The sequence below is a fragment of the Trichechus manatus genome, unplaced genomic scaffold (assembly GCF_000243295.1).
Source record: "Trichechus manatus latirostris isolate Lorelei unplaced genomic scaffold, TriManLat1.0 scaffold00043, whole genome shotgun sequence".
NCBI lineage: Eukaryota > Metazoa > Chordata > Mammalia > Sirenia > Trichechidae > Trichechus > Trichechus manatus.
In genome coordinates, this window is record NW_004443979.1 from 3,863,112 (window position 1) to 3,873,441 (window position 10,330).

Genomic DNA, 10,330 nt, shown 5'->3' on the forward strand with positions numbered 1-10,330 from the left:
ACCAAGTTAGCAATAAAGAGATAATAATATAGGTCACTGTGAAACAATACTTAAGTTATTTAACCAAAGATCTTAAAGTAAAACCCTTAGCTTTCTTTTCTAAAAGCCATGAGGCTTGGTATTCAGACTCTGGAATCTTAATTCTAGTGAGAGGCCAAACCTTTGTCTTCCAGGCAGATTACACAAAGAATAAATTAACCCTTTAACTCAGAAATTAAAGAACATTTTGTTATTTTAACTGCGAGAAACCCAATTCTTTGTTTTATGTGCTACTTAACATTAAAACTCCTAAAAATCTCATAAATTAAACCATTAAACTTTAGTCAGACAGATGAAACTTGACTACATCAAATAAATTTCTATTTCAATAAACCTCTCAAAGGTTGCCTTTGTTGTATATCTTTTACGGTGTATCCCTTTAAATGGCAAAAATGAACACTTATTTGCATACTTAAATATATATATCTATATATCCTCTTGTGGCATAAAAAGACAAAGTATATGAACTTAAATTATGACAAATATCTATTAACTTAATAAAATCAATAAGCTACCTAAAATACCTTTGGAATTATTTTAAGCCTGTATACCATTAAAACATAACGGTTGTTGAAAGAAAAGTCTATTTAAACATTCTAAGATTTCGTTCAACTTTTACTACTTCACATATTTTCCCTAATCTAATTTTAGCCCTTAAAGATTTTATCAACTGGCTTTGGAAATCACAAAGTCTCTGCTCAATTTCTGAGAACTATAGCAAAGCAGCAATTTTTCTTATCTTTAGTCTTAAAAGAGTCTCCACCTAGCTGGAAAGGGGTCTTTCAAAACCGTACCTGGAGCTACAGGACCTTGGTGACTGGGAGGTGGGGAGGCCTGATCCTGCCCCGCCCTCACTCTCTTGACTCATGGAAGACATTTACATATGTTTAAATTGATGGAGGCATTTTGAAAGACGAAAGATAGCTAATTTCTTTCTTTTTACTGTTCTAGAACTGCTACTTTTACTTTAAGACAAAACTATCCTTCTTCCTTAAATAAAACACATTTCATATAATATCTAGCTTAAATTACTTAAAAAGGTTTCACTTTTAAGATTGACATAGTATAAAACATGAAGATCTTAGTGTACTTTTCAAATAGACCAATTTATATCAAAGTATCTCCAAGTAGCTATTAAAAATCTAAATCACAAGACAGACACAAGACACTGTTTTTTCTGGATAAAGAAGGAACTGAGGTTCTATGACTAGCCTTACAAAAAACAGCAATTCTTAGCCATAGCCACTAATCTAATACAAGACAAACTTAGACGCAATGTTCTAGGCCAGAAGCAAGCTCTTAGAACAAAAGGAGACAGAAAGACCACATAAACTCACCAGATAATACCACACAAAACAAGGATGTGGGGATCCGAGTTTCTAAAAGGGTATGTAGCAATTTTGGGTAAGATCGACTCAATTCAATGGAAAAAACAGGTACAGAACTACCACTTCTCCCTTAAATATCAAAACACAGGTCAGGAGCTGCCACCTCCCCCTGAGAATTTGGCAAAACAGGCAGGAGCTGCCACCTCTCCCTGCAAATTTGGCAAAACAGCACTATTTTCCAGGTTTTATCCAAGCCACAAAAAAGAAACCTAATGAGGGACGCCATGGGGTTTGGACAGTGTTTTGCTTAGACCAATGTGTACCTTCGTTGCACGAGATTTTTCTTGTGGGTGGCTGGCAGCATAGTACTCTAGCCTGTCTCGTGACCACCTTATCCTGTCACAGGAGACTTTAAAGCTTGTGAGGAGCGCTGGCGACCGCCTAAAGGCTTTTACTGGTCGACCCATGCCCAAATTTTTTTGTGGCTTATAGTGGCTCAAAGCTCTTTGAAAATAGAATTACCTCTTCAAACGTCCAAATCCAGGCCTAAACTATAGTTCACTTAAAGAGTTACTAAATGTCACTCTTAACCAAACGATCAAGCAAAAATCAAAGAAAGATTCTCCTTAATCAATCAACCAGTTTTTCAAACAAATATGCCAATCAAAACTTAAGAAAACATGAGAAAGAGAACAACAAAGAATGAGTAAAGGTTCGTTTTCTGAGAGCACTCACCCTGTCAATGTCGAAGGGACATGGAGTGGGAACACATGGGTCCAGAAGATAGGACCTTTCTTTGCTGGCTTCTGTTCCACAGTCCAGGTCTCTTCAACGTTGACTGGATTTGTAGCTTCAGATCCTGCTCACAGCACCATTAACTGTTGTAGGGGAGAAACATCACAAAGTTTAGTAAAGTAAAAAGAAAGTTTTATACGGCATATATTCAAAAGGACAAAAGTGGGAAGTGGACAAGCATGCTGCCACAGCCATGTCTGCCTGAGTCCCAAGAAAACTGTTTTTATGACCTGGCCAGAAGTCTACACCAACACTGATTTTTAAGGTGGACACAATGAATTACACTGAAAGAGAAATCATTTAGCAAGCACTTATTTCTCATCAGAAATGTTGCTGTTTCAGTGTGATATTTATACTAGCATCTGTATGTGAAATCTTGCTAACCAGTGTTAAATTTTGTTTAGGCAATGTAATGGGTTTCTAAAATTTGGGAGTTTATGTCATTTTAGTTGTGGTTGATGAAGGATGCTTTCCGACTATTGGTGCTTATCTGGGGAAGGGGTTATAAGGTCACAGAACTGTGGAGCAGGAAAGATCTTTTAGGGTTACCTGTATACCCACCCCCCAACCCACTTGTTATCGATGGGTAAATTAAAATCTAGAGAGGTGGATTCCCTTACTCACAGACACACAGCAGGCTAGTGAGCAAGCAGGGACTGGAATTCAGCGTTCTAGCAACTCAGGGTTCCAGCCGTAGTTAACCTGTTTTGCCACTGGCATCAAATTTGAACACTTCCCACAGGCATCTTGGTGAGCCCTGACCACTGAGGAAGGCACCTCTGGCTCCCCAGGGCCTACCCGTAACTGCTGTCCCCCTGCCTTGAGTCTCTGTATCTTTGCCAGCAGCAGCATCTTGCTCAGGAATGAGGGGGGAGCACGAAGTGAGAGGAGAAAGGAGGGAAGGGAGATAATAACCATCGAAGAACATCCTGTGCCCCAAAAGTAATGAGATGGACTTTCTTTTAGACCCACAAAGGTTTTCTGATGGCCATTTCAAAGAAAAAGTCTAAAAATGCTTTGGACAGCAAACTGATGATTTGAATCTGCATTCAGCCTTTCAATGTGGCACCTTTTAAAGACAATACAAATTTAGGTGCAGAAACTCTGGTTTCACTTCTATTTGTATGCATACATGTGTAAACAAATGTATTTATTTTTGCCCCTCTTAAATATAACTGTTAGATGATAAAAGCATTTCGCACAAAAATATCATAAAACCAAATTTCAGGGTTTTTTTTTTTTTTTCTCTTTTAGCTTCAATGGATATTCTGTGATTAGTGAGTGAGTTCTGTTGAGACCCTTAGAAGAATTCATAAATACTGATAAAAATGGTTTAAGGTTCCATATAGCTAAAAATTAACAATTTCTTGATGATAGGGAGCTAAGAATCACTGACTAAATTAACAGAGATTGGGCTGCCATTTAAAGAAAACAGTTGACAACATTAGCTTGATGTTATTTGGTAGACACAGTAAGGTACAGTATGTATTACTAACCTCATTACGTTCCAAATAAAACCCTATACTTTACACCATTTCTACAAGAGGTTTTATTAGATTTCCTTAACTGGTGTCATATTTTTTGGCCAGGGCATTTTTAACCAGCTTCACATAAATAAAGTTCTATTTTGTCACCATGTCATAGTAAAATAAACTTCTTCTACTATGCATCCCTGCCAAAGCCAGAGCAGACGGGGAAAGGATATAAATGTGTCAGTATTCGGGGAGAGAAAACACATAAATGCACATGGCAACTCTCTTAACTCCAAGGCTCAGCGTGATACTAATTCATTTGGGTGACATTTAGAAAGCTACTCCCAACATAAATAATATGTATATAGTGGGGGGTATCTCTGACAGACACAAAGTTGAAAAAAATGTCCTGAAAGAATGCACATCAGATTTTACAGGTGCCCAGAACATTAATGTACAATGATGGATGACCTTTTTGCTGAAGGTTGACATAATGTTGAATGGAATGTTTTGTTTATATCTGGTACCGAGTTTATTGACCAGCACCAAAAGGTAGGACCAAGCTGGGATTTTGAACAGTCTCTACTTTTTTCTTTTTGTGGAAACCATTTTCTATGTCCCACCCCTCACAGGCAATAGTTCTTAAGTTGTTTCACAGATATCATTCCACAAGATGGATTACTCTCTTAAAAAAAGAAAGAATCTTAGGCCTAAGTACTCATTACCAGAGGTACAATTTTTGATGGGTAAATATGAAAAATTAGGCAGAGAAGGTTTTCACCACATTTATCATACATCTTTAATCTTGGTTTGTCATCTCTAACGTGTCTACAGTTAAAATCCCTGTGATTAATGGTGAGTTGCTACTGTGAGTGCCTGTAGATAAAATCACAGAATCCAGAAATATAAGAGACCAACAAGTCATCCAGGCCATCTGAATAACAGCATAGACTTGTCCCCATAGGGCCCTTGTCAGTATGAATAGAAACAAAATTATAATGAAAAATAGACAAAACTTTTAGTATCAATCTAAGTGATAATTTCCTTTCATCACTAAGTGGGAAATTATCACTATACAAAAGTAATCCCTTTGGAAAAATTTTCCAAGTACTTAGCATAAGTTATTTCTTTCATAATGTCAGCCATTATACCTAGTTATTATAGCCTCTTGAGCAATGCTGTACGTTCTTTTTTCTTGATGGTTATACCTTTCAAGTTAACTTTACCATGGCCGTCTTTAGTCATTTTTAGTTTGTTTGCACATTTGTTCATTCTGTCATTTATTCATTCATTCATTCAATAAATATTTATTGAAAGCCTACACTCCTCCAGGATTTGAGGAGGATACAAAGGCATATCAGATGAAGAACTTTCCCTCAAATGCCTTAAAGAGTAGTGGGTAGATAAAACAGGTGTCAAAATATAAGGTATAAAGTAATCTATGCCCGTAGAAAGTTACAGATAGAGTTGAGAATGTACAGATGCAGAAATGATAAACAGTTCTAATTGGAGGGATCTCAAAACTTCCTAGAAGTGGCAGTATTTGAGCTGGGCCTTAAGAGATGCTTAGATTTTGCACTCTAGAAAACAGGATGAAGTAGAGGAAAGCATTACAGGCACAAGGAAAGCTAAGAAAGGCAAAGAAGAAGAAAGGGAAGGGGCAAAGGATAGAATCAGCAAATAGTGGAAAGGTAAATTAGGGGCAGATCAGCCAGGACTTTGAAAGATCAAGCTAAAAATTTCAGGTCTTCTTCCCTTGTCAGTAGGGAGGAACTGAAAGTCTTTAGCAGGAACAACTGTGCTAAGGAGGCGCTCTCTAGGATGGGGTTGTGGATAAAGAGTTCAAAGGTGAGGAGGCCAATTGGGCGGCCCAGATGGGAGATAGAGAATTCTGAAAAAGACTGGAGAAAGAGAGAAGGGCTGGAGTAGAGACATGAGGCAAATCCTCACATCAGAGGATTGGAGGTATTTTTCACTGGGGTTGATGCACCAAGGAAGACCTTAAGTTTTCAGCTGAGTAACTGGGAGAGTTAATAAAAATAGGAGCAGGTTTAGAAAGCATGGGACAATGAGTTTGGTTCTGAACACCCATTTGGTAACATGGTTCTTCAGAACCATGTTGTATTCATCTTTGAATACTCAGTTTCTAACACAGCATAGGTGCTGAATTAATAGGGAATGTTACTAGAAGAAAAAAAATTACCGTATGTGAAGCTATCCAGTAGGCAGAAAATCAGCCATTACAAATTTATTTTCTCTCTTTTCACAGTGTCTGGCACATGGTATGTATTTAAGTATTAAGAATCTATTAAATTTTATTTCTTAACTATAAGAGTGGTTAAAATATGTAAATGGAAAAGAAATATGTTTGTATAAATTCCTCTATTATTGTGATAATATCCAAAGTGATAGATTTCTACTATGTCTTCCTAACTGATATTAAAAATAATGTTTGAAATATATGGTCTTGTACAGAGAATAAGGAGCCCTGGTGGCACAGTGGTTAAGCGCTCAGCTGCTAATTGAAAGGTCGGTGGTTTGAACCTACCAGCTGCTCTGTGGGAGAAAGATGTGGCAGTCTACTTCCATAAAGATTATAGCCTTGGAAACCCTGTGAGGCAGTTCTGCTCTGTTTTTAAGGGTTGCCATGAATGGAAATCAACTTGATGGCAACAGGTTTGGTTTTTTGGTTTATGCTGAAAATATTTTTCAAATGCCATTATTAGTCTCTAACTAACTTTTAGCCATTTTGTCTGCAATATGAAATAGAGACAATTATCTAAAACTTTTATTTCTGTTAGTTTTGCCATCTATTGAATATTAATTTTCATTAAGCAAGGGCTCACATTTTTCAATTTAGAGCTAACCACTTACAAACTTTATATCCTGTTTTGTTCTATTCTGACTTTTCCTTTGTATTCCATACTTCTGACTTTATATATGCTTTAAGTTTTCTGACTCGATTTTATCAGCTGTTTATGCCAGGTTCATGTTCATAACAATGTGACACTTACAGGTTACGAAATAGAAATGTTAATACAGTCTTTGTTACATGGCCCGCATGCTGTTCACACAGACTAGCCGAAAAGTATCCTGCTGTGTTTATGTGAAATTGAAAAGTTAATAACTAAAAAAAGTCTTAAAATTTGAGCACATTGCTGATTAGTAATAGCTTATAGTATGACTTGTTATCATTAACTAAATATTTTCTGACATTCAACCCTTGATAACTGAAAACAGTGTTTAGACATGGACTATAATACAGGCAATTGATACTTCAAAACTAAATGGGTAGAGGCAGAGGTAGAATAGCAAAATGATAAAAATCAAATTCCACATCACCACTGAAGGATCCCGGGAACACTGGGTAGCCATAGCTTGATGATAGATGAGTAACCAGATCTAAGCGTTCTGTAAATACCCAGTCATTTGGGAAAAGTTTTCTTGAATGTCCCGCTCTGCATACCTGATACATGACAACTTGGGGACCGAGGCCAGACTACAAAAGACATGATCTTTTTGCCAAGGCCACACCCCTTGTGGACTGGGTAAAAATGGAGACGCTTGTATTCTTGAGATTTATTGTCATGACATTAAAGAATCACTATTTTTTTATTATGTTTTCATTTGTTTCATTTTTATCCTTAATCTTGTAGTGCAGAATTCCCAAGAAATGTCACTTTGAACTCCATGAATATGGAAAATGGTAAGACCTTTATAGATCTAGATTTCTTTGGTCTAGAATTTGCTTCTAATCCTGATGTCACTTCTGTTTATTCAGGATGAAAATCCCACCATTTACTTAGTGAACATATATATGTGATAATATAGTAATAAAGTTAAGAAAAGAGTTCCCCCTTTTAAGAAACTTAACCATAAAACCATAGTCATGGAGACATATAAATATAGAAATCTTTAATGACAATGAATAATAGAACCCTCCACCCCCACCAAACTGAGACTCTTCTTCCTGCTTCAAAATCTGCAGTTAAGACTGAAGGAAGAATAGTTCATTCCACTGTGATCTTTTTTTTTTTTTTTTGGGAGGGGGTCCAAGTTTACCTTGTATTTATCATACCTGAAGCATGACTACCTGAAACATGGGCAAAAATGAAGCCATTGCAGGAGGCCCCAGCCCAAGGTGTTTGTAACCTGTGAATCATTTTGTGGCGTTCCAGAAGGTGTCATAGCTGTTGAGATCCCTGTATAGCTCAAAAGCCTGTTTGAGAAGCTCTGAACTGAGTCTGTGTAGAACTGTGCTGTTTCCACAACGTTGGAGTGAGACTGATCTCTCAGCCATGTCTTTCCTTTGTGAGAAATATCAGGCTTCCTCAGCCGCACGTTTCCACTGTGGGAAAAACCAGGCTAACCCCTGGAATTGAGGAAGTTTGTTTGGTGTGCCAGAGTTTTATTCATTCATTTATTTTTTCACTGATTTTTTCTATCATTTATTCAGTCACTCATTCATTCATTCATTTATAAAAAGATATCTAGAATTTATTATATTAGGCCCAGAAGCCAGAGATGAATAAGACAACCCCTATTCTCACTGTCTAGTGGGAACATATACAAATGACCAACTATATAATAAGATGTGATTACTTCTGTAATAGAACTAATATTATGGGAATGGAGAAGAGAAAATGACCGTGTTGGGGTAGGATTCTGGAAGGGCTTCAGATTTACTGATTTACAGTGATCACAAATGTTGGCCCCTAAGTCTATGCCTTCCCATAATGTCTCATTTGTGCAAAATAACAAGAAAAATGAGTAAATTTTCATAAAATTAATTTAATAAACTATCATTTTTGAGATTTTGTGTTTTCTACTTCTATATTGTTAAAAAATGCCCTTTCTTCCATGAAATAATAGTGGGAGTAGATAATGGTAATTTTTTCTTGCTTGGCAAAATAAAAAATTGGCCACCCTATGTTATACGCGAAGATTTAAAAAATAAAAAAAATTACTGGTCTGTGAAATCTGGAAGTTGATATTTGAGGTGGGTCTTTGTTTATGTTTACCTATTTTCCAAAACCTGGCAACGGTTAGAAATGCAGCTTATTTTTTCAAAAGTTAAGACAATTTGAAAATATGACTAGGTTTAAAGAGAGTGTAGAGTATCCTCACAGACGATAAATTCTTAAGAGACAGTCATCTTCTAACTGGCTTTTGGTGAGCATGCCTTTTCTCGTCCTCTTTTTGAACTCATGGTGGTCAACCATGCTTTACCACAAAATTAGCCCTTTTTCAATATTGTTGTTGTTGTTGCTAGGTGCTGTCGAGTTGACTCTTAGCGACCCTATGTATAACAGAATGAAACACTGTATGGTCCTGCGCCATCCTCACAATTGTTTCTATGTTTGAGCCCATTGTTGCAGCCACCGTGTCAGTCTATCTCATTGAGGGTCTTCCTCTTTTTTGCTGACCCTCTGCTTTACCAAGCATGATGTCCTTCTCCAGGGACTGGTCCCTCCTGATAACATGTCCAAAGTATGTAAGACAAAGACAAAAAATTGTACAGCTTGGACCAATTTCTGTCTCAGTGAGATATGTTTCTGCAGTGAATGGATATTTTGCTGCTTCTTTCATAATCCCAAACAAAATTCATCTGCTTCATTGTTAAGGAACCATTGAATTGAGTGACACCTGCCACTCATCTAAAAAACCAAGAGTTTTCCTCACTGTGGTCTGCACCCATGGTGGAACTCTGGAGACATAACCTGATAGTTAAAGAGTTCCACATCCAGGTGAAATTTGCTTCTTAATTTTATTAGTATATTTTCACATGTACATGCTCATTACATGTTCTATGCAGGTAGTGAATGCCACCCAAGGGCCAGATTCCACAGTCCCACTTCCTGTGAGTCCTGGTGGAGTTCAGTGAAGAACAGGGATTAAGATCAATAAATGTTCTGAGTACAATAATTTCACTCTGTTTTTATTAGTACCAAAATGTCAGCTCTTACCTAATCACAAAGCAAAGTAGTTTGAAACAACACGAGCCTGTACAGTGATATGTGTACGGTCGCTATAAGAGGGAATCGACTCAACGGCAAAGGTATACAAGCACAAGAAGCCCTGGTGGTGCAGTGGTTAATGACCTCAGCTACTAACCGATAAGTTGATGGTTCAAACTCACCAGCCACTCTGCAGGAGAACAATGTGACAGTCTGCTTCCATAAAGATTTATAGCCTTGAAACCTCATGGGGCAGTTCTACTCTGTCCTACAGGGTCGCTGTGGGTCGGAGTCAACTCGACGGCAATGGGTTTGAGTTTCGGGTATACAAGCACACACATAGTTCATTTGTACGAATCTCAGACTCATTTCTTCCTCACCACTGGCCTTGCCTCTATGTCTAGTCAGTTTGCATTGTTCTGCTTTTTCTTCTTTGATATCCTTGCTGTTTAATTAAAAGCTAAAGCTTAACTGGATAGATAATGTTGCAATGGCTAAAATTCGGGTAGCCAAACCAAAAAACCAAACCCACTGCCATCAAGTTGATTCGGAGTCATAGCGACCCTATAGGACAGAGTAGAACTGCCCTATAGTGTTTCAAAGAAGCAATCCTAATGCCATGTTCTTATTCATATAGTCCAGCTTCTAGGAGTATTTGCTCAGCATACAGATTGAATAAGCATGGTGAAAGGATACAACCCCGATGCATACCTTTCCTGATTTTAAACCACTCAGTATC

At 37.4% G+C, this 10,330-nt stretch overlaps 1 protein-coding gene and 1 long non-coding RNA gene across 3 annotated transcripts in view; both read left to right on the plus strand.

The window, feature by feature from the left end:
• Positions 1–10,330, plus strand: part of SLC25A21 (solute carrier family 25 member 21) — a 384,144-nt gene that overhangs the window by 29,744 nt on the left and 344,070 nt on the right. The gene's annotated exons all lie outside the window — the stretch shown is intronic.
• Positions 1–10,330, plus strand: part of LOC111820583 (uncharacterized) — a 44,203-nt gene that overhangs the window by 27,155 nt on the left and 6,718 nt on the right. Inside the window, exons 1-2 of one of the 2 annotated variants that reach the window (XR_002824116.1) lie at positions 6,653–6,722; positions 7,291–7,340. This is a non-coding gene — a long non-coding RNA (uncharacterized LOC111820583). Of the gene's footprint in view, positions 1–6,652; positions 6,723–7,290; positions 7,341–10,330 lie in introns of those variants that run through there. The other variant, XR_002824117.1, reaches the window with a different exon arrangement.